The 21,222-nt window shown below is 39.3% G+C and overlaps 1 protein-coding gene and 1 pseudogene across 10 annotated transcripts in view; one reads left to right on the forward strand and one right to left on the reverse strand.

The window, feature by feature from the left end:
- The window catches only part of OSBPL8 (oxysterol binding protein like 8), a 157,793-nt gene extending 146,169 nt beyond the window's left edge, over window positions 1-11,624 (reverse strand). For 9 of the 10 annotated variants that reach the window (XM_059186384.1, XM_059186383.1, XM_059186381.1 and 6 more), the window contains exon 1: window positions 10,035-10,430. The gene's annotated coding sequence lies outside the window, so the exon portion shown is untranslated. Of the gene's footprint in view, window positions 1-10,034; window positions 10,431-11,605 lie in introns of those variants that run through there. The other variant, XM_059186380.1, reaches the window with a different exon arrangement.
- LOC131839197 (RNA-binding protein EWS-like) lies at window positions 10,769-20,356 on the forward strand (annotated as a pseudogene).
- Window positions 20,357-21,222: the final 866 nt, after the last annotated feature.

Here is a 21,222-nt window from a genome sequence, read left to right on the forward strand (position 1 = left end):
AGCTAACAGGCCATTCTCTGGAGCAAAGGCACTATTTTATGCACAATTCTAAATGGTCTTACTCAGTTTCCAAGTAGCAAAGTAGAAAATGGCAAGAAAATCATAATGATATGTGCAAATTGGAGTAGATGACAAGAGAAAAGGAATCAGAAAAACTTAAGAGGCAAGCAACAATTCAAAAATAGTACAAGTATTAGGACAAACTGGTATAGAGATATAAACACCTATATAAATCAATAATTAAGGAACAATACTGTATTTTAACAATATCATGATAATTCCCATGAATATGCCTGCCTTTAAAAAATTAGTTCAAAAAAATAAATTGAAGAAATAAATAATTCAATAGTTCTATATACCTTATGTTTAAGAAGCTAGAAAAGGACTGTAATAAAAAAATGGCAGAATATATATAAAATTTCCCTCCAGTTACCACAGTTATCCCACTGAAATAAAAACAATTCATACAGAAAAAAAAAAAAAGTAAGAGCAAATAAATTTAAAATTGGAGATGGGGTAGCATGTGTGTATATGTATGTATATGTGTGTATAGAGATGGATAGATAAATAGATATAACAAGCAAACTACACCCTTGTTATACCTTGTAAGTAATGCAAAAAGGTGGGAACCCATATGTCTGACAGGACTCCAGAGAGGTGTGATTGCAAACTACATGATACAGCAAAGGGTGAAAAGAGTACGGCCAAAACCAGAATTAAACATTACTTGACTGTATAAGAAACAACTAACTACATTTCTCATCCCCCATCTCCAAGCAACACCTAAGCAACTGACATTTACCCCCAGGTAAAAAGATACTCTGCTTTTCTCTAAGATAAATGAATTACTATAAGACTAAAGTGGTGATGCTGGCAAAGTAATAAACCTTTTTCATCTGGCATTTAGAGGGCCCACAGGCTAGAAGCTAGCTCTTCTCCCTTCTACCCTTCTACCCTACCCTGCCAAGAGACAGGCCCCACCCTGTACTGTCCAGCCCCTTAAGTGCTGTGGCCACAATTCCCATCCAAATGCAAAACTAGTAGGGATAATAGTCCAAGGAACAGAGTGGGAGAAGGGCGACCCAGACCAGAAACACAGTCCTGCTTTCTGAAACATGAATGGACAACCAGGAAACACTAGTCATATAAGGAAAACTGAGCATGAAAAATAAGAATTACAAAAACACTGAAAGTGACCAGAGTGGAAAAATAGATAGTTGAGGGAACACAGGATATCTTTTTTTTTTTTTTTTAAGATTTTATTTATTTATTTGTCAGAGAGAGAGAAGGCGTGCACACAACCATGGCAGCAGCAGGTAGAGGGAGAAGCAACCCCCCCCCCCCCGCCAACTGCCCCGCACTGAGCAAGAAGCCTGATGTGATCCCAGGACCCTAGGATCATGACTTGAGCAGAAGGCAGCAGATGTTTAACTGACTGAGCCACCCAGGCATCCCCATAAGATACCTTTAAAAAATCTATTTTACATATTCTAAGACTAAAGGTAGTATTACAACTGAAACAGAAGAGAATGATGGGAAGAAAAGAAAAAGAGAACAAGAAAATTCATAGATTACCTGTCCCCAAAAAATCAGCCAAAAAAATTAGGGGGAAAAAAATTCCCCTGCACATAGAGCAAAGAGATTCGCAAGCTATGAAAGTAAAAATGAGACAAAAAGGATCAATCCACGAGACAGTACCTGCTTACTACTGGGGAAATAGATAAAATGAAGGGAGAAAGACATCAAAGACATAATAGATAAGAAGTTCCTAGAGTTGGAAGAATCTTATTTAGACAATAAGGACAACTGAGTGCCTAGAAGAAACAACCAAAATAAAATTAAAAACCTTTATTCAGACAGAATAAAGAACAGATCACCTTATTAAAAAAACAAAACCCCACAAACCCACAGTGAATTAGATGACATATGGCTTCATGGATGCTAGAAGACGATCAAGCAATGCTTTCAGAGTTCTAAAGGAAAATTACTTGCAACCTACAGTACAGTGCCCAACCAAGCTATCAGTCAAATATTAGACTAGGATGAAGACAACTTGTACACAGAGTAATTCAGAAAGTTTGCCTCTCACATTTTTTTCAGGATAATTCAGAAGGTTTGCCTCTCAAACACACTTTCTCAGGAAGATACTTGCGGACTCCAGAAAAAAAAAGATCAAATAAATTTAGGAGAAAAAAAAAGATCTAAAATAAAATGGATTCAATTCAAAAGGAGAGTCCCAGAAAAGACTTAAAAGGCAGCTAGTCCAAACTGAGGCAGAACTAGAAGCAACTCCAGAAAAATACGGAACACACTATAAAATGCAAAATGCTGAAGAGTTGAGGGGGAAAGGAAACTATAATAAAGGCAAACAAGAAAAAGGCTGGGTAGAAACACCAAGAAAGCAGGAAGTCATGTCCATTTCTTTTTTTAATTTAATGGCTAGATTTTGAGCAGTTAATAAAATAAGTAAAATAAAATCCACTAGACCTTGATTTTATTATGGACATGTTTCTTCAGGTGGCCTAAGGGTAGAAATCATAATCTGGGCATACTACCAAGCATTAACTAATTTTTACAAGTCACAATATTTAAACTATTTATCGGTTTCCATAATTTAAAGAGAACCTGTGGAAATGACAGCTGGGGTTACAGATGGGGGCAGGGGAAAGGGTGTAATGTGTTTAAGTAATAAGAAGTTTGGAAAGAAAGAAAAAATGGAAAATTCAGATAATGTCTAAATCGATAAATTAATACGTGTAGATTAACATTCAATAGAAAGCAGTGTGTTTTATAAAAACAACAAAGCTTCCTTTGTTGCATATTCACAAACATCCCCCATGAACTCCATCTTTTAGAATAAAGGTAAAGTGTCTTTCAGCTTAAAATAATTTTTCAGGTTGACTCAATTTTTAAGGCAATAGTTCTCTACCAGGGGCGATTCTGCCCCCAGAGGACATTTAACAATGTCTGGAGACATTTTTGGTTGTATAATTAAGGGGAGATGCTACTGGCATCTAATGGATAGAGAATCAGGATGCTGCTATACATATCACAACGCAAAAGACAGCCACTCATAGCAAAGAATTATCTGACCCCAAATCTCAACAGTGCCAAGTTGGAGAAACCCTGCTTTAAAGGAACTTTTCAGACTTCTATAGAAAAATGTTTATAGTTTCTCACAGCTCCTCATTCTTATAATGGTATTTGGGCATAGTAGGAAAGTTTTCATGGGTGCAGTAAGTATTTATGATTGATCTGAATGTAGATCCATGGGCTCTACATTCTGTGTCCTCACGGGCTTCAGAGGTTTAGGAGAGTCATAATGGCACATGTTGATGAATATTCTGGAACAACATCCAATGGATGTTGGGAGCTCAACTACCCATTCCATGCAGCCCATGCTTACAGTAATTCTACACAACTGAAATTTCTCATTAAAATTACAACCTGTGCACAACTTTTTCTACATGGTAATTTAAAGACTCTAGATCCTTCCACCCTCTAAGTGCTCCATATTTCTTGGACTAGAAAAAAGAAGTTAGAGAAAGAACACCTGCTTTTCTGTCACCTCTACCCAGAAGCGAAAACACATCATTTCCATTCACATTCCACTAGTAAAAATCAGTCACATACATGGCTCTACCTAGATGCAGAGAGGGATGACAAGGAAAGAGGACAAAATGACAGAAATGCATGCCTGGCTGAGTAACCACTTCCCAGTGTTCACTGTACTGGAACAAGAGAAAACACAAATTTTGGTGGGCATTGCATCAAACTGGCAGTGGCCCTCCCCCTACCCTCAATCATTACTGCATGGTCTCTCCCTTCACAGTAGTAATCTAATAACAAGCTTGTTGGCTCCCACTGTTAACTTCTATTTCTTTCACTAGGATTTTCTGAAAACTTCTAGATCTCTTTCATACCATCTAAGAACCACTGAAAACTCATAGGGTGCAACTCTGGGCCTTACACTGCCTCAATACACCATCTTCTTCCACTATCAGCACAGTAGGTCAGTGCCAGATCAGGTACTGGGCAATAAGGTAGTAAGTGGCTGTAAAGGCTGTGAACTTAAGCAGTCTGGCTCTAAAGCTTGTGTTATTTTGTCTCTTTAGATTTCTTAAAATAATAGGTAGTAAGAGAGTCCTTCCAGGATCATCCATAAAGCATTCACATCTTGCAAAGCAGTCTAAGAACTATTACAAATTTCCCACTATGATGCACAGCACTATTTTTCTTTACTTCTGGATTGCTGACTTTAAATATTATAGTCCAAACAATAGGCAAAATTAAACAGTAAGCAAAGCTAGTCTTCAGAATTCCCTAATCCCATTCTGTACTGTAAAAGTGTAGCCATGCCCTCATGTCCAAGGCATTCCACCTCCTTACTCCTACTCAGTAATAATGTTACTTAGAGTAGACACATTTCTACCCAGATCTACCATACTCCCACCCCATCAAAACTTATATACCAGACTGCATAATTTCCATAGGAGCCAGAGTCAAGAATTCTTTGTAAGAAACTATGTAATCTGATAAACTAATCCTGCTAATATGTGGCATCTGACAGCCAAAAAACAAGTTACTTTAATGGAAATTTCATTTGGAAATTTCAATAGATTTCAATTACACAGATCTGTCACCCTCAAATATCTCTACATAAAACCTATCCATACCATGTCTATGCATCAGTCTTACTCTTAGAAAGTATGAATTTTAAAAGTTTTTAAGATTTTATTTATTTACTTGACAGAGATCACAAGCAGAGAGGCAGGCAGAGAGGGGAAGGGAAGCAGGCTCCCCGCTGAGCAGAGAGCCTGATCCAGGGCTTGATCCCAGGACCCTAGGACCGTGACCTGAACCGAAGGCAGAGGCTTTAACCCACTGAGCCAGTGAGGCGCCCTGAAAGTATGAATTTTAAAATTTTTAACAAGTCACCTTAAAATACCATATCTACTATATTCTTATATTTCTAGTTTAGTTTGGAATTTCCTGGTGAGAAACTGACAGCTGAACGAACAACAAAGAATTTTTTGCTTTAGTATAAATATTTCCAAGATTTACAAAATAGGATGTCAAACATGTGTGAAATTTTTAAAAATCGAGGCATCTTATTACAAAATGTATTTTCATTTCAAATCATACAGTTGATAATAGACATGAAGGTCAAGACCTGTCATAAGGGGCAACTGCAAATAAACTTTACAAGGCAGTATAATGTGGTGATTAAGAGGACAGGCTCTTGAATCAAAGCTCAGGTTAAACTTCTAATTCAAATCCTTTTGGTAGGCTCAACAACCTGCCACTTAGCTTCCCTGAGACTTTGGTTTAGTCCAAATCCTGGTTCCACTATCTACCACTTAATCTCTCAGTGCCTGAGGTTTAAAAAAGGAAAAAAAAAAAAAAAATCTGATGGGGAGGGGGAGGTGCTCATCATGAGGATTAAATGTGATAACATAGCAAATACTTCTAAACTTGTAACTGGTACATAGTAATCAACACATTATTTATTATTAGTAGTAGTAGTAATACCAACTATGCCTACTAAGACACCTTCAGGAGCTATAACAATCTCCTTCTGAATCTATCATGTTAACAACCCTAAATCAAAAAGTTTCTCCTTTTCATCGGAAAAGAGTCTTCAAGCTCAAAACCATTTGCTCTTTTTTTCAATCTTTTGTGAACACGGAAGGTGATGGGTAAATGGTTTCTTTTTCATTTTAAGACCCAAGATCTTTAGTTTTTAAAATAATTTCCTTGCAAATATTATACACAAGATAGATTGCTCTGTGGATTATAAACATATGAAGAGTTCACAAAATATAATGAAATTTTGAGATTTATAAAAGAACAGCTGCCAGACCAAAAAGCTTAGATAAGAAATGAGGCAGAAGTCCATTAGCCTCATCAAAAAATATTGAATTCTAAAATAAAGCACAGCAGGCAGAGATCCTTCATGGTTTACAGTCACTCAAATCACTAAAAACACATAAAGGATACTTCTGGTAAATTTTTTTTTTAACTTAATAGCAGGAAAATCCCGTTTCTCCACAACAATGAATAGATGGCACGATAGATAGATAGGCATGGGATATTTCTTCAAAAACAAATTCTCTAGGGAAGAAATGCCTAAAAGCTCAGATTTTCAGCCATACACATCCCTTACATAAAGCTTTAAAAATCTGAGGCCTCGGGGCACCTGGGTGGCTCAGTGGGTTAAGCCTCTGCCTTCAGCTCAGGTCATGATCTCAGAGTCCTGGGATCGAGCCCCGCATCGGCCTCTCTGCTCAGTAGGGAGCCTGCTTCCTCCTCTCTCTCTGCCTGCCTCTCTGCCTGCTTGTGATCTCTCTCTGTCAAATAAATAAATAAAATATTAAAAAAAAAAAATCTGAGGCCTCTAGCGTTTCTGTGGTAACATTAAAGTAAAAAAGTTAGGCTTCATTTCTATCAGAAAACATTATGCTTCACTGAAAGAAAACTAAGCATCTAAAATTTTAATACTCAAAAATGTAAAGGTAATTTAAAGGGTCAACTCAAAGGTCAAGTAGATATTAGAGTTCATGATAAATACACCAACATATTTTTTAATAATCTGAAGGTTTTCTCCCCTCCCCCCCCCCCCCCGAGAGAGAGTGAGAGCAAGCAAGCATGGTGGGGAGCGAAAGAGGGAGAGAGAGAGAATCCCAAGCAGGCTCCATGACCAGTGAAGCCTGACATGGGGCACAACCCTGAGATCATGACCTGAGCCAAAATCAAGAGTCAGATGCTCAACTGACTGAGACACCCTGGCACCCCTGACAAAAATCTATTTCAAACAATTTAACATGAAGTCCTTCTATGTGTTAGATCCCCTCCATATACATGATGTAATGTCACCATCAAAGGGGAAAAAAATTATTCATAATATAACCCCAAAAAAACCTCATTGTGCTTATTAATCCCACATGATTACCAAGTCCATTGTAAATGCTTTGTTCATACTGTCTACCCCCTTAAAACACCTGCTTATCTTCAGATACACAGCTTTAACCAAAACCTAACTCAAGAATTACTTCCCCTAAAAGAGCTTCCCAATTATGACCTGTTCTCTTCCTCTCAATCCAACATCCTTCCTTACCATCTCACTCCTTGTATCTATTCTGGACTACATTATCACACACTCCTCTGTTCTCCTGCCGTATATTTGGAACTACATTTTTTTCATTCAGTAACTGTTAAGTATTTGAAGAACTAATAGTGAACAAATAAGACAGGTCCTTGCTATCACAGATGATTTACATTGTTTTAAAAAGGTAAAAATAAGATAGGGTAGAAGAGTATGTTGTTCTACAACAAGGATTCCTTCCTTACAAGGTCTCTGAAGAAACCTTTCTCGCTTGCGTACTTGGTAACATTTTTCTGGGAGGAAAAATTCCTATTATCACAACTTTCAGATGAGACCTTCAAGTTAATGCCTTCAAAGAAATATGAGGGAGTGAGGAACCAAGGTAGAAAGAAGGATAGATCTAAAATCTTTCAAGGGATTCCAACATAGGAATGTAAATCTACATCTACACATTAGTCCAGACATCCCTTCCTGAGTCCCATCCACAAGAAAATGATACTATAGCCACAACTGCTCCAATAGAGCATCTCCACCAATCTCCTTGCACCCAGCCACTTTAATGCAGTACTCAGAGACTTTTTAATTCATGTTATATTTATGGATTACATGTACATCATATTCAAAAAAAATAAGGTAAGACATATGCCTTCTACTTTTGAATCCCCTGATGCTCCAAGATCACTGCTATAAATGCATTCAGCTTTGAATATTATAAATATTCAAACGTAACACTTCAGGTATTGCTATTAGCATAAGAATTTTCCACAAAATCGGAAAACTGTGTCTAAGTATCCTCCCTTACTCTGTCACTCATGTTCCAAGTAACCTGCTCTTGAAGGATTATTTATAAACCAAAACAAGTTTAAATGTACTAACAGTACTCACTAAAGAAATTCTGCAATTTGTCTTTTAACAAGACAGCTCCTTTTGTAATGAAAATTTAATAAAATCATAATGTTATCATTTTTTTCTTAAGTCAAAACTAAAATATAACTTCATTACACAGAATTGTAATTTATTTATCCCCAGAGTATAAGGTTTTCAATTAAAAAATGAACCAAGAAACTAGATCTTGCCAAATTTATAAGTGCCATAAATGTGCTGCTGTAAAAACCATATTTGACTGCCTTGAAAATGTAATACTCCTCTAACTGAAAAAGGACAGCACCTTTTCCAGATCACAGATAGCATATTAATATTCAACAAGAAATAAACCATGACCCCTTTTTAATTAAACAACCAGTTCTAAGCAGCTGTGTACAATGTATTGTGGCTCAAACAGTCTATGTGGAATTTGACCGCAACAACCTAATCTCCATAATTAAAGACCTAAAAGGTAGTTCTTATGTTTCATCTATTCCCTTTCCCAGTACTTTGAACAGGCATATTATAGTCATTCCATACATAGTTGGTATCAAAAAAGGGGCAACAAATACTTGAAATTAGCTGTACTTTCTATAAAGGACAAATCATACCCTTACTCTCCCTTTCCCAACCTGTTTTATAAAATTAGCATGATCATAGTTCCACTGTAAAACAGGTTTCTAGCAAGCATAAAAATTGACCACAGTCTCTTAACATGATCAACTGCAGACAACAGCTGATGGAATGGAGAAAATCTAACAAGCAATTCATCCACGTTCCTCTACAATCCTTATTTTCCTTGAAATCCTAAGAGGCAAAAAAACAAAACAAAACAAAAAAAAAAAAAAAAAACAAAAAAAAATCTTTTAAATAATTATCTGAAAAGACCTAAAGTGGCACTAATTTGAGGCTAAGTTTCAAGGGAAGTTAATAAAAACTAATAACCCCACTATAGCATTCTCATACTTATCAGAAGTCACTCAAAGTCCTCTAGCATTAGAAAGGCAAAAACTTCATTAAATTATTTAACACATGGGGCGCCTGGGTGGCTCAGTGGGTTAAGCCGCTGCCTTCGGCTCAGGTCATGATCTCAGAGTCCTGGGATCAAGCCCCACATCGGGCTCTCTGCTCAGCAGGGAGCCTGCTTCCTCCTCTCTCTCTGCCTGCCTCTCTGCCTACTTGTGATCTCTCTCTCTCTGTCAAATAAATAAATAAATAAATCTTTAAAAAAAAATTATTTAACACAAATATGCTTATAATATCATCAGATAAGTTTTCCCATCTGTTTGAGGAGTCCAAGTTATCTATCATTTCAGACAATATTTAGATAAAATGAAATTAGGCAAGTTCCCTAAAGCAGATGTCTCTCATAAAGAAGAGTGTTATATGACTTTTGTGAATGGAAGATCTGCATATACTGTTGCTTCACTCAGCTGGTCTCGAGTGGGCGGCTCAATGAACCAGAAGCGTGCTCCATGTGAAGCTCCTAAGAACCCGAGTCCACTCTTGAGAAAGGACTTAGAAACAAACATTACATTTAAAAGTACAACTAAGGCTTCGTCTTCCCCCTACGTTACAAGTCGGCCACAGGAACTGAGTTCAGAAGAACGACACCGTGTCACTCGGCTCAGTATGGGCGGGTGCGGTTGCGGTGCGCGGCATAGCCTCCTCTGAGGCTGTCACAGGAAAACCGAAGCCTCGCCTTAACCGCGCCAAGTGACAAAGCACCAGCTCTCCCCCGCGCGGAGGCTTCCGGCGAGACCCCGCCGTCCGCCCAAACTTCGGGAGGAGGCACTCAGGGTGGTCAAAATGCTCTCACCACCCCCGGCCCCTGACGTGGCTTTGTAAGGTTTGCACACGCACGTACTGTGGGCCCCAAAACACTCCACCCCCGCCGGCCTTTGGAATCCCCCACTCCAAATAGGGACAAAGAAGCCGAAGAGGAACTCTCCGGCGCGGAGAGCCCCAGCCGAGCCGAGCTCAGAACGTGGGGATAAGGGGGTGCAATCACCCAGGAGGGTGCAGACCCGTCGGCCCCCGACTCAGGGACCGGCGTGACACTCACCGGTGCGGAGCCCCCGGAGAGGCGGGCAGCAGAGGGCCGGTTCCTCCGGGGCCCTACACGAGCCCGGGCGGACCCCAACTTCTCTCGGCTGCTGTAGCCGGCAGGAGCTAGGGCGCGAGCCCAGACCGAGGGCGCTGGCTCGCTGCCGCGGAGACGCTGCCGGCTGTGCACGAGAGCGGGGCGGGAACTCCCTGTCCGCGGTCCTCTGGCCAGGGCGGGCTCCACCTTCCCCTCGTCTGCCCGATTCTCGCTGCGGCTTTTGGCGCGGTAAAACCTAACGCCAGAGCCGCTCGGGCTACCGCTCCCACCACCGCCCGGCCCGGAGCTCGTCGCGGCCTAATGTTGTCATCGGCCGCGTCGCCGCCTCTCTGGGAACCTGGAGCCTCCGAGATACTTCACATCCGAGCGCCCTCCCCTTCCAGGCCCCGCCCCCCAGCTCGCGCGCTCCAGCCACCCCCCCTTCCCGTCACGTGACAGGGTGCGGAGGCGGCCGCAGAGACGCCTCTCCTGCGGGCTAGGCGGTGAGTCGCGCGGGAACAACTGTCAACACCTTGTTCTGCCAGAGTCTTATCGCCTCCGAATTGCCTCCGCGTACCCGAAGGAGGCTTCGGAATGCGAGACCACCGCCTTCCGCCCCACGCCTGTAACCTGCCGAGGCGGGGCCTTGTGGACCGGTCTTACAGGGCCCTGTCTAATCTGAGGAGACTGCACAGTGCAGGTCCCTGGTGAGGGCTTAGGACCCCACGCCCACTCGGAGGCGTGAGGGTGACGCCCGCCTCCTCAGCCCTGGCTTGGCTGAAGTTTTAGCCAAACAAGGGAAAAAAGAAGGCATCGTGGTGTCTGGGTGAAAAAGCAGTAACTAATTCTTCCGATTTCTAGTAACACGTTAATTTGTGGCATTTAATTTACTGTTTTCCTCGTTAGAGGTTTTTATTTTTGAGGAAAGGATGGTGCGTTTCAATCATGCTGGGATGAAAATAGCCTAGCAAACTTATTTTTGTTCCTCATCAGGTTCAGCATCCTTCGTGCCAGTTTCGCAGTCATTAAGTCTTACACTGTGTTAGGTTGGTGGCAGTTTAAGCAGATACGCAGGATTTGGGCAATTTGTTCCATTTTTAAAATAAAGACTAATCCTCCCCGTCCCCCAAGTACCTTAACTTTTGGGCATACCTTTTGCCTCCCTTTTAAACCATGGTCCAAGGACCTCTCTCCCCCAGCCCTCAACCCTGGTGAGGAGGAGAGAAGAGTATGCTGGACACCGGAGGAGAAGCAACAATACAGAAATGAGGGGGTTAGAAAAGCAAAAGATCATAATCAAACCCTGGGAACAATGAAAGCACGTGAGAAAGCTTTCTCCGTTTGCAAGTCATTTTTACTTTTGGCCCAGAACTAAGGGTTTTTTGCTTAAGCAAAAAGTCTTACGTACTCATTACATTTTCTTAATATGACATCAAAAAGCTTTCTGATCAGCTGGATACTTTGAAATGAATAAGCAATAGAGTTTGGCCTGTTTAAATCGTTATGATTAATGTATTTTATGGATACACTAAGAAACAGACTTTAAGACTCACCATTAGTTCGTGTTACTCAAGATAGAAAAACACTGCCAATTAAACTATGCCATGCCACTGATATTTTTAGGACACATCCTGAGTTCAGAGATTGTTAAAATGTGAAAAACAATGAGTCTTAGAATCTGTGAGACTGGTAATGAGCTGGTGTTCTTCATTCTGTAGAATGAAGAAAAGATTCTACAGGTTCTGTTCTGAACTCTTGAGATAATTGTAGTTCCAATAAATATGAGAGACATTTATTATTCTGTGAAAGACACTTTCAGCAAAGCAAGTAACTTTGGAGTTTGTCAGTAAATTGAAACCTGTCTCCTATTTTCTGGAGAAATATTTTTTATACAGACTCAAAAATTAATTTTATTTTGTAATAAAATAAGCTAGAATGGAAGAGAATATAAAGACCAGACTATATACTTAGTGTGGACAAGAAATTGCTTTGTGAAATCTTTGTTTCATTTGTGGGGAAGGATAAGAGTGTGTCCTATATTGTGATTTAAATTGTTTCTTATTGTGAGTTGCAGTCAAATAGATTTGAAAAAGAATGTTCTTAGAGCACAAATAACACACAAAATATACACTCTGGGCTCTGTCTCTCTGGTACTTTTCCTTTACTTTGGGAACTAAAACTAAAGATTAGAAAGAGAAGACAGGGTGCCTGGGTGGCTCAGTGGGTTAAGCCGCTGCCTTTGGCTCAGGTCATGATCTCAGGATCCTGGGATCAAGTCCCACATCAGGCTCTCTGCTCAGCGGGGAGCCTGCTTCTCTCTCTCTCTCTCTCTCTCTCTCGCTGCCTGCCTCTCTGCCTACTTGTGTTCTCTGTCTGTCAAATAAATAAATAAAATCATTAAAAAAAAAAAAGAAAGAGAAGGCAAATTACCTTGACAGTCCTCTCCTGCCTCAGGCCCAAATTTCTTACATAGGCAGTGGAAAATAAATGACCTTTTCCTGAAAAAGGAAGCACCCTTCTGGAAGCAAGGTGGCCTAGGTTATAGACTTTGCTAGTTAGACGTTTGGCTAGATGAATTACTCTCTGCATTTCAAATTCTGATAAAAGTAGGAAGTTGGACTATATGCTGTTTAACCAATGTTATTCAACCTTTTTTTTTTTTCAGTGATGATATTCACATTTGAAATAAATAGCCATTGTATACTCAGGACAGTGCAAATTCTTGTCAGACTAGTTATAACTCCTATCAACCACACTAAAAAAATCAGAATGCAAGTTCATGAAACTAAAGATATGGAACAACAAATGTAAGTATATCTTTTGCAGTTGTCTGTATTTTAACTGTTGCTAATAGGGGCGCCTGGGTGGCTCAGTGGGTTAAGCCTCTGCCTTCGGCTCAGGTCATGATCCCAGGGGCCTGGGATCGAGTCCCGCATGGGGCTCTCTGCTCAGCAGGGAGCCTGCTTCTCCTCATCTCTCTCTCTGTCTGTCTCTCTGACTATTTGTGATCTCTCTCTCTGTCAATTAAATAAATAAAATCATTTAAATTAAAAAAAAATAACTGTTGCTAATAATAATTGCTTGCCATGAATGATGATTTTGACATACCTCACAACTGATTGCAACAAAATGATGTATCAATATATTCAAATTCAGAAAGATATACTTTTCAGATCCTTTCAAATCTAATATTCTATGATTGCAGGAAATGATCAATCTAGCATTTGTGATATAATCACAACATAAACAGAAACTGTAAAATATGTGATCCTGCACTATAATTGAGAAATACCCTGTAACTCATTTGCTATGTTGAGATACCCTACAAGTTTTCTACTCTTAAAATAATTTTTAAGAATAACATTTTTGAGGGGAGCCTGGGTGGCTCAGTGGGTTAAAGCCTCTGCCTTCGGCTCAGGTCATTATCCTAGGATCCTGGGATCAAGCCCCACATCAAGCCCCGCATCGCATCATCAGAGTCTCTGCTCAGCAGGGAGCCTGCTTCCACCTCTTTCTCTCTGCCTGCCTCTCTGCCTATGTGTGATCTCTGCCTGTCAAATAAATAAATAAAATATTTGAAAAAAAATAACATTTTTGAACAAAACTTTTTATTAAAACTATCCACTTTTATTATAACTACCCAATTTTAACTCCAATGAGAATTAATCTCTTATTGCCCAGTGTTTAATTAATTATACATTTCTGAGAATGAGAAGTTCTTTTTCCAAATCAGTTAAAGCACTGACAGGCATGATAATAGAATATGTATGAACCCTGACCTAAAATGAGAACAATTGGCTTGAGGTTGTTTTTTGTTTTACCTTTAGCCTTTCCATTTAGACATCTGTGTTGCCAAAAATTGCTGATGAAGATTTTCTATTAAAATGCTCATTTTCTCAAAGAAGATTAAGAGTAACCTTAAACATGAATAAGGTATTGAACACAATAAGATTGTGGTAGATTATATTATTACCCTTGGCCCTGTAACTTGCTCTAGCCAGTGGTTTATAAACAGATGTAATACATGCTAACTACTTTAAATTTTAGTGCAACATTCAGGTCAATCTCTTAGTCTCATGCTGCGTGCCATGAGAAAGGCATTTTTCAAATAGGCTATCAGAATGAGAGAATACACGGAGCAGACCTGCAATTTACCTTTACCCTGGAGCAATACAGTAGCAGCTGACTTGCTGCTACTAATATGAAATAAGAATAAATAATAAATATTTATTACAGAGATTTTGAATTTATTATGTAGTATAATCTCACAAATCAGGTTAAGTACATGTAAACTAACAGATTAGTGGTTCAAAGGCTAAATGTACTATAGAACAATATTACTCTTCTATTTAGTAAAATAAAGTAATAGACACTTACAAAATAGTCACCTAGATATTTGGTAAGCACCCAACTAAAAATTTATATTACAAAGTAGTCTATGGGTCAGGCCAGGTAGAGGTATTCAATCAGTGGGGGCGCATACTGTCTCCTAGCTGCCAAGGAGTATGGGCCCCGCCCTTTGGGCACATTTTGGGCACCAATTCTGAACTAGGTGATGGGTTGGTTCAAATGTCTACTAGGGTAAATTGTAATTCAGTTGGTCGCTTAGCATCACTGTGGAGTTTCCTGTGTTTGTTACAATCTCACTGGCCACCTGTGTGTGGCCAGGCCCCACCGCATGGCCTTTGCTCTATAAAGGTTAGTCTGGAAAGCAGGGAGGGGTCGTCCTCTCTGTAGGGGCGGTCCCCACCGGTCTATTTGACGGTCAGTCTGATTCCTGCTGCTTGGTGCGAAATAAAGCTTTGCTTGACCTTAAAAAAAAAAAAAGTAGTCTATTTATAATATCTGAAGATTTGCTTACAAAATATTTACATATCGATGCGGGTCTCGATCCTAGATCGTGACTTGAGCTGAAGCCAAGAGTTGGGTGCTTAACCAACCAAGCCATCCAGGCACCCCGAGCAGCTCACATTTTAAAAAATAACAAGCACAGAAGAAAAGGAGACCCCATTGGTAAGAAACAGTGAACATAGCAAAAACATATTCAAAAGGGCTTTAGATACTGAAATTACACATAGACTGTAAAATAACTATATAAAATACAAATAAAAGACAACCTTGAAAATATGTACAGAGAACAAGAGAGTACAAAGAATAACTAAAGGTGTTTTTTTGTAAAATAGAATTTAAAAAATTAAAATATATAAATTATTAAAATTTAAAACTCAGTAGACATGTTTAATAGTCTATTTGACATAGTAGAAGTAAAATTTAGTGAACTGGGAGATAGAGATGAAGAAATTGGCCAAATGTAATAGAAAAAAGAAAAATAAATGAAAAATGCTAAAGAGACTTTAAGTGACATGGAAGACATTGTGAGAAAGTCTGAAATAAATCAGTACTCCAAAAGAATAGGAAATAGGAAAGAGAAAATATGGCAAAGCAGTACCTGTTAAGATAATGGTTGAAAACTTCCCAGAACTGATGAAAGAAAGACTCTAACCCACAGACTTAGAAAATACCCAGTAAGTTAAAGAATAATAAATCTACCACTTATATATATGATAGTAAAACTGTAAAACACCAGAAACAAAAAAAGAAAACCTTAAAAGTAGAAGGTAAAAAAAAAAAAATAGATTATCCTCAAAATATCTGGTAATTGGCTTTCCTCAAGAGAATCAGAAGACAGTGAAAAAATGTCTTCAGTGGGCTAGGAAAATGACTGTCAGCCTAGAATTCAATGCCCACTGAAGAGATCTTTAAGAATGAAGCCAAAATGAAGGCATTTTTCCAGGCAAGAAAAAACAGTTTGCTGCTAATATTGATTCTCACTAATAGAAAGTCTAAAGAAATTTCTTTCTACAGAAAAAAATGAAATCATCCCAATTAAAAGGTCTGATAGTTAAGACTAAAGGAATAGCACTGAAAGTGTTAAATATTTGCATGAATCTAAAAACCATTGACTACACAAACCAGAATTGTTAAAAATATTTAATAATATTTTTAAAAGAAAAAATAGCAATCAATCATATTCCTAGCATCAGAATAAATCCAATCAGATTCTTACTTTACACCTACTATTAAACAGACCTCATCAGACCAAGTATTTTATCCATTTGTATTATTTTCATCTGGTATATGCCCTTAAAAGCAAAAATACTAAACATTTCCATTTTTTTTCCTCTTTTCTGGTCCATTTAGCCAAGACTATGTTAATGTTTTAGTGGTATTCTCTTTTTAAATAACTCTCCTGATGTAGCATTTTAAATATTTTTCTTCATGACATTTTTATTTCAAATTTGCCTAATGTACCAGTGAGGATGATTTATTAATAATCAGATTAAGAAATTAACACATATTTAGGAGATCATGATTTAGAGTAATAAAAAACAGAATTACATACTATTTTTCAAATAACTATGAAGCATTAATGAGTCCCACCATAGAAGTCTAAAAATGAAAGTTCATCATAACAAATTATATAATTATGTATTCACAGGTTAAGAACAATTAACTCTTATTGAAAAGCTCTGCCTACTCTTTCCACCCACATTGCCTTTTCAATGTGCATGCTATGACTTTTTAATACCATCTCTGGATATAGTTAGAAATCTATGCTCAGAATTTAAAGATTGACTCCTGAGTTTTAATTAAGCTCAGAGGGCATCCTGAACTCCAAATAAATTTTTATAAAGGAAGAAGAACCCATTTCTTTCTGATATCTTCCTAGCCTACATATTCCCAGTTGTAAATATGTTCTTCATTTCAATTTCAAGAGAGTGTATAAAAAGCTATTTATCATAGATATGTAAACATGTAAAGCATAGGACACATAATTCCTTAAATTTCTGAAGTTGTGGTAACTACAATGCAAAGAAATTATATCCTCATTTTTTTTTAACCAAAGCTTTACTCTTTCTTTTCCTCAGCCACATAAGATTATTAGAAATATATTTACTTTTATAATACTTTCCTGAGAAAACCAAATCATAATTTCACTGCACAATGTCCAAATGACTTTCATTACTTCATATTTTTTAACATATAAGAGATTATAAATTGTTAGAATAGATTATTCTGGTTAGCTTTCTCATCCATAAACTTTCTGATAGTTCACAAGTAATTCATATAAACCAGACTGTACATTAATTCTTTCAACTTAATAAGTTACTGGTTTTTACTGTGTCCAAGGCTCATCCTATTTACAAAAAAATTATTTAAGTATCTGTAGTTTACTTCACCTCTTTTCTGAAATGAATGGGAAGCTAGCAAGAGGCCTCACTCTACAGTGTTTCAAAACTGCCATTTGTGCTCTTCTCTCCTAGTAATAAAGGTGCCATATGTACAACATTATCAGGTAGTAGCCATCTACTCACCTCTCCCAACAAGAACAGGAGCTACCTAAATGACTTTTGTCAAATCTCCTACTAATTATTTATTATCTTTCTTATTCTTCCAGAACACTGGTGCCCAGAGGTGACAAGGTGAAGAAAGAAGACACCTTCCTTATATTCCAGTAATGTTTGTCCAAAGCATTCGTGTCCAGTTCATCCCTTGGTTCTAGGCCCTGTTGATATTTTCCCATAGTTGTTCTCAGTCAGTTCCTATGGGAGCCTAACTTACTGGTATTATATGCACAGACAGCTGAGACCAGATTCCCAATCCCATTCCCCAGCTGTTTCCTTTTATCCCTAATGCCTATAACACCCTCCTGCAACGGAATGGAGTTAGGATACATCTATTTTTTATTTTATTTTTAAATATCAGCTCCTTTCCAGAGATGGCCAAACACTTTGCCCCTTGTGGTCTTTGACTTTCTTTTGCTGTCAGCCAAGTGTCTTGGATCTAACATTGTTTGCCTCCCAGCCTCCCTTTCTGAAATTTTTAGAAAAACAGTACACCCTATGAATACATTGCTATAAACTAAGAACATGGAAAATACTAGAAGAAAATTACCTTCATGCAATAAATAAAGGCAAGGAAATAAGGGGCACTATTATTATTAAAGTAGATTCATCAATGAGAAGGAAGGAGAGAAAATGGTGTCTACGGATTACAGCATGTATAGTCAAGCTGCAGCCCACTCAAGGATATGCACAGACCACCCAGGCGTATGGGCAGCAAAGTTATGGAACCTGTGGACAACCCACAGATGTCAGCTTTACCCAAGCTCAGATCACTGCAACCTATGGGCAGACCACCTATGCAACTTCTTATGGAACAGCCTCCTCCTCGTTACACTACTCCAGCTGCCTCCCAGGCATACAGTCTGCACTGTATGGCACTGGTGTTTATGATACCCACTGCTATCGTCACTACCATCCAGGCCTTCTGTGCACCTCAGTCTGCATATGGCACTCAGCCTGCTTACCCAGTCTACAGGCAGCAGCCAACAGCCACTGAACCTGTAAAACCACAGGATGGTAACAATCTGCTGAGACTAGTCAATCTCAGTTTAGCACCAGAGGTTACAATGAGCCCAGACTATGATATGGACAGAATAACTATAGTTACCCCAGGTACCTAGGAGCTACCCCATGCAGCCAGTCAGCACCACCATCTTCTCCTACCAGCTATTCCTCTGCACAGCTAGCTAGGTATGATCAGAATAGTTACTCTCGGCAGAACACCTATGGGCAGCCCACCAGCTGTGGACAGCAGAGTAGCTATGGTCAACAAAGCCGCTATGGGCAGCAGCTGTCCACTAGTTATCCCTGCCAAACTTGATCCTAAAGCCAGACTCCCCAAGTCAATATAGCCAACAGAGCAGCAGCTACAGGCAGCAGAGCTCATTCCAACAGGACCACCCCAGTAGCATGGGTGTTTATGGAGTTCCAGGAGTCTGGAGGACTTTCCAGACAGGAGAGAATGGAACATGAGTGGGCCTGATAACTGGGGCAGTGAAAGAGGGGTATTTGATCAGTGGGAGCATGAGCAGAAATGGGCAGGGAGGAAGATGCAGAGCAATGGGTGCTGGAGAGCAAGGTGGCTTCATGGTCAAAAGGACCAGATCTTGATCTAGGCCCACCTGTGGCTCTAGATGAAGACTCTGGCAATGTGCAATTTAAGCTTAAATGACAATGCGATTCTAGGTGATCTGGCAGACTTCATTAAGCAGTGTGAAGTTGTTAAGATAAACAAGAGAACTAGACAACCCATGATCCATATCTACTTGGACAAGGAAACAGGAAAGCCCAAAGGTGGTGCTACAGTGTCCTATGAAGACCCACCAGCTGTTAAGGTTGCCATGGAGTGGTTTGATGGGAAAGATTTTCAAGGGAGCAAACTTAAGGTTTCTCTTGCTAAGAAGCAGCCTCCGGTGAACAGCATTCCTGGTAGTATGCTTCCCCGTGAGGGCAGAAGGATGCCAAAGTCACGCTGTGGAGGTCCAGATGGTCCACGAGGGCCTGGGGGTCCCATGGGTCACATGAGAGACCGAGGAGGAGATAGAAGTAGCTTTCCCCCAAGAGGGTCCCAGAGTTTCCAAGGGAACCCATCTGGAGGAGGAAACATCCAGCACAGAGCTGGAGACTGGCAGTGTCCCAATCCAGGGTATGGAAACCAGAACTTTGCCTGGAGAACAGAATGAACCATTCTAAAGTCCTAGAACCTGAAGGCTTCCTTCCACCACCTCTCCCACCACTGCGTGGTGACTGTGGCAGAGGCAGCCCTGGTGGCAGGCAGGGAGGAAGAAGTGGCCTCATGAGCTATGGTGGTCAGGGTGGGATGTTCAGAAATGGTCATGGTGGAGAAAGAGGTGGCTTTCTGGTGGCTGTGGCATGGACAGAGGTGACATTGGTGAAGGAAGATGGGGTAACTCTAATGGGTCCCCTGGACCTTTGATGGAACAGATGGGAAGAAGATGACATGTGGGTGAAAGACCTGGAAAAATGATAAAGGTGAGCACCATCAGGAACACAGAGACCAAACCTACTAGATGCAGAGACCCTGAAGACCTTCACTGACTACAGATATATTTTTAAACCATAACATGTTTTAAATTTATAATTCCATATTTATAATGTTGGCCACAACATCATGATTATTCCTTGTCTGTACTGTCGTATTTTTCACCATTTGTGAGGAAACATTAAAACAACTTAAATGGTAGTGTGCTGTTTTTTTCCTTCTTTTAAAGATTGTTTTTTAGGGGTGCCTGGGTGGTGTAGTCATTAAGCATCTGCCTTTGGCTCAGGTCATGATCCCAGGACCCTGGGATCGAGCCCAGCATTAGGCTCCTGCTCAGAGGGAGGCCTGTTTCTCCTTCTCTTTGTTTCCCTGCTTGTGTTCCCTTTCTGCTATGTTTCTCTCTGTTAAATAAATAAATAAAATCTTTAAATAAATAAATAAAGGTGGTTGTTTAGACTAAGACTAAATAATGGAAACCCCTTGTGAACATGCTCAGTATCATTGTGGAGAACCAAGAAGGCCTCTAATTGTAACAGTGTTCATGGTTGTGATGTTCTATTTTTATTTAATAAAATTACAAATGTTTATTAAAAAAATAGACTCATCAGACATATCAACCGAATGCAGTATGTGGACCTCTTTTAGATTGTTTCAAATCACTTTTATAAAAGACACTATTGAGACAATCAGGGAGATATTAATACTTTTTGGATATTACATGATATCAAGGAATTATTATTAATCATCTTAGGCATAATAATATGTGGTTATGTTTTTTTAAATATCTCATTTCTTAGAGGTACATACTGTATAATTGGGCCCCTACTTTAAAGGAAAAAAAAACCCCACGTTCAAATTATGTCACTTTCTTTTCTCTATCTGTAGGTCAAATCCATGGGAATGTACTCTACAATTACTACTTGTTATTTTCTACCCTTAAGATAGTAATCATTTCCTCTTTATCATTTCTATTTTTTAAGATTTTATTTATTTGAGAGAGAAAGAGAAAGATCATGAGCAAGGAGAGGGAGAAACAGACTCCCTGCCAAGCAGGGAGCCCCATGCAGGGCTCAATCCCAGGATCCCAAGATCACAACCTAAGCTGAAGACTTAGCTGACTGAGCCACCCAGGTTCCCCACGTCTATGACTATTTTTTGGTAAAAGTATTGAAATCAAAAGCAACTCATGCTATCCATTATTTGCTCCAAACCTCTATTAAACCACTGTGAAAGGCCAAATATCTCATGACCTATGGTAAAT

The sequence above is a fragment of the Mustela lutreola genome, chromosome 8 (assembly GCF_030435805.1).
Source record: "Mustela lutreola isolate mMusLut2 chromosome 8, mMusLut2.pri, whole genome shotgun sequence".
Lineage (NCBI taxonomy): Eukaryota > Metazoa > Chordata > Mammalia > Carnivora > Mustelidae > Mustela > Mustela lutreola.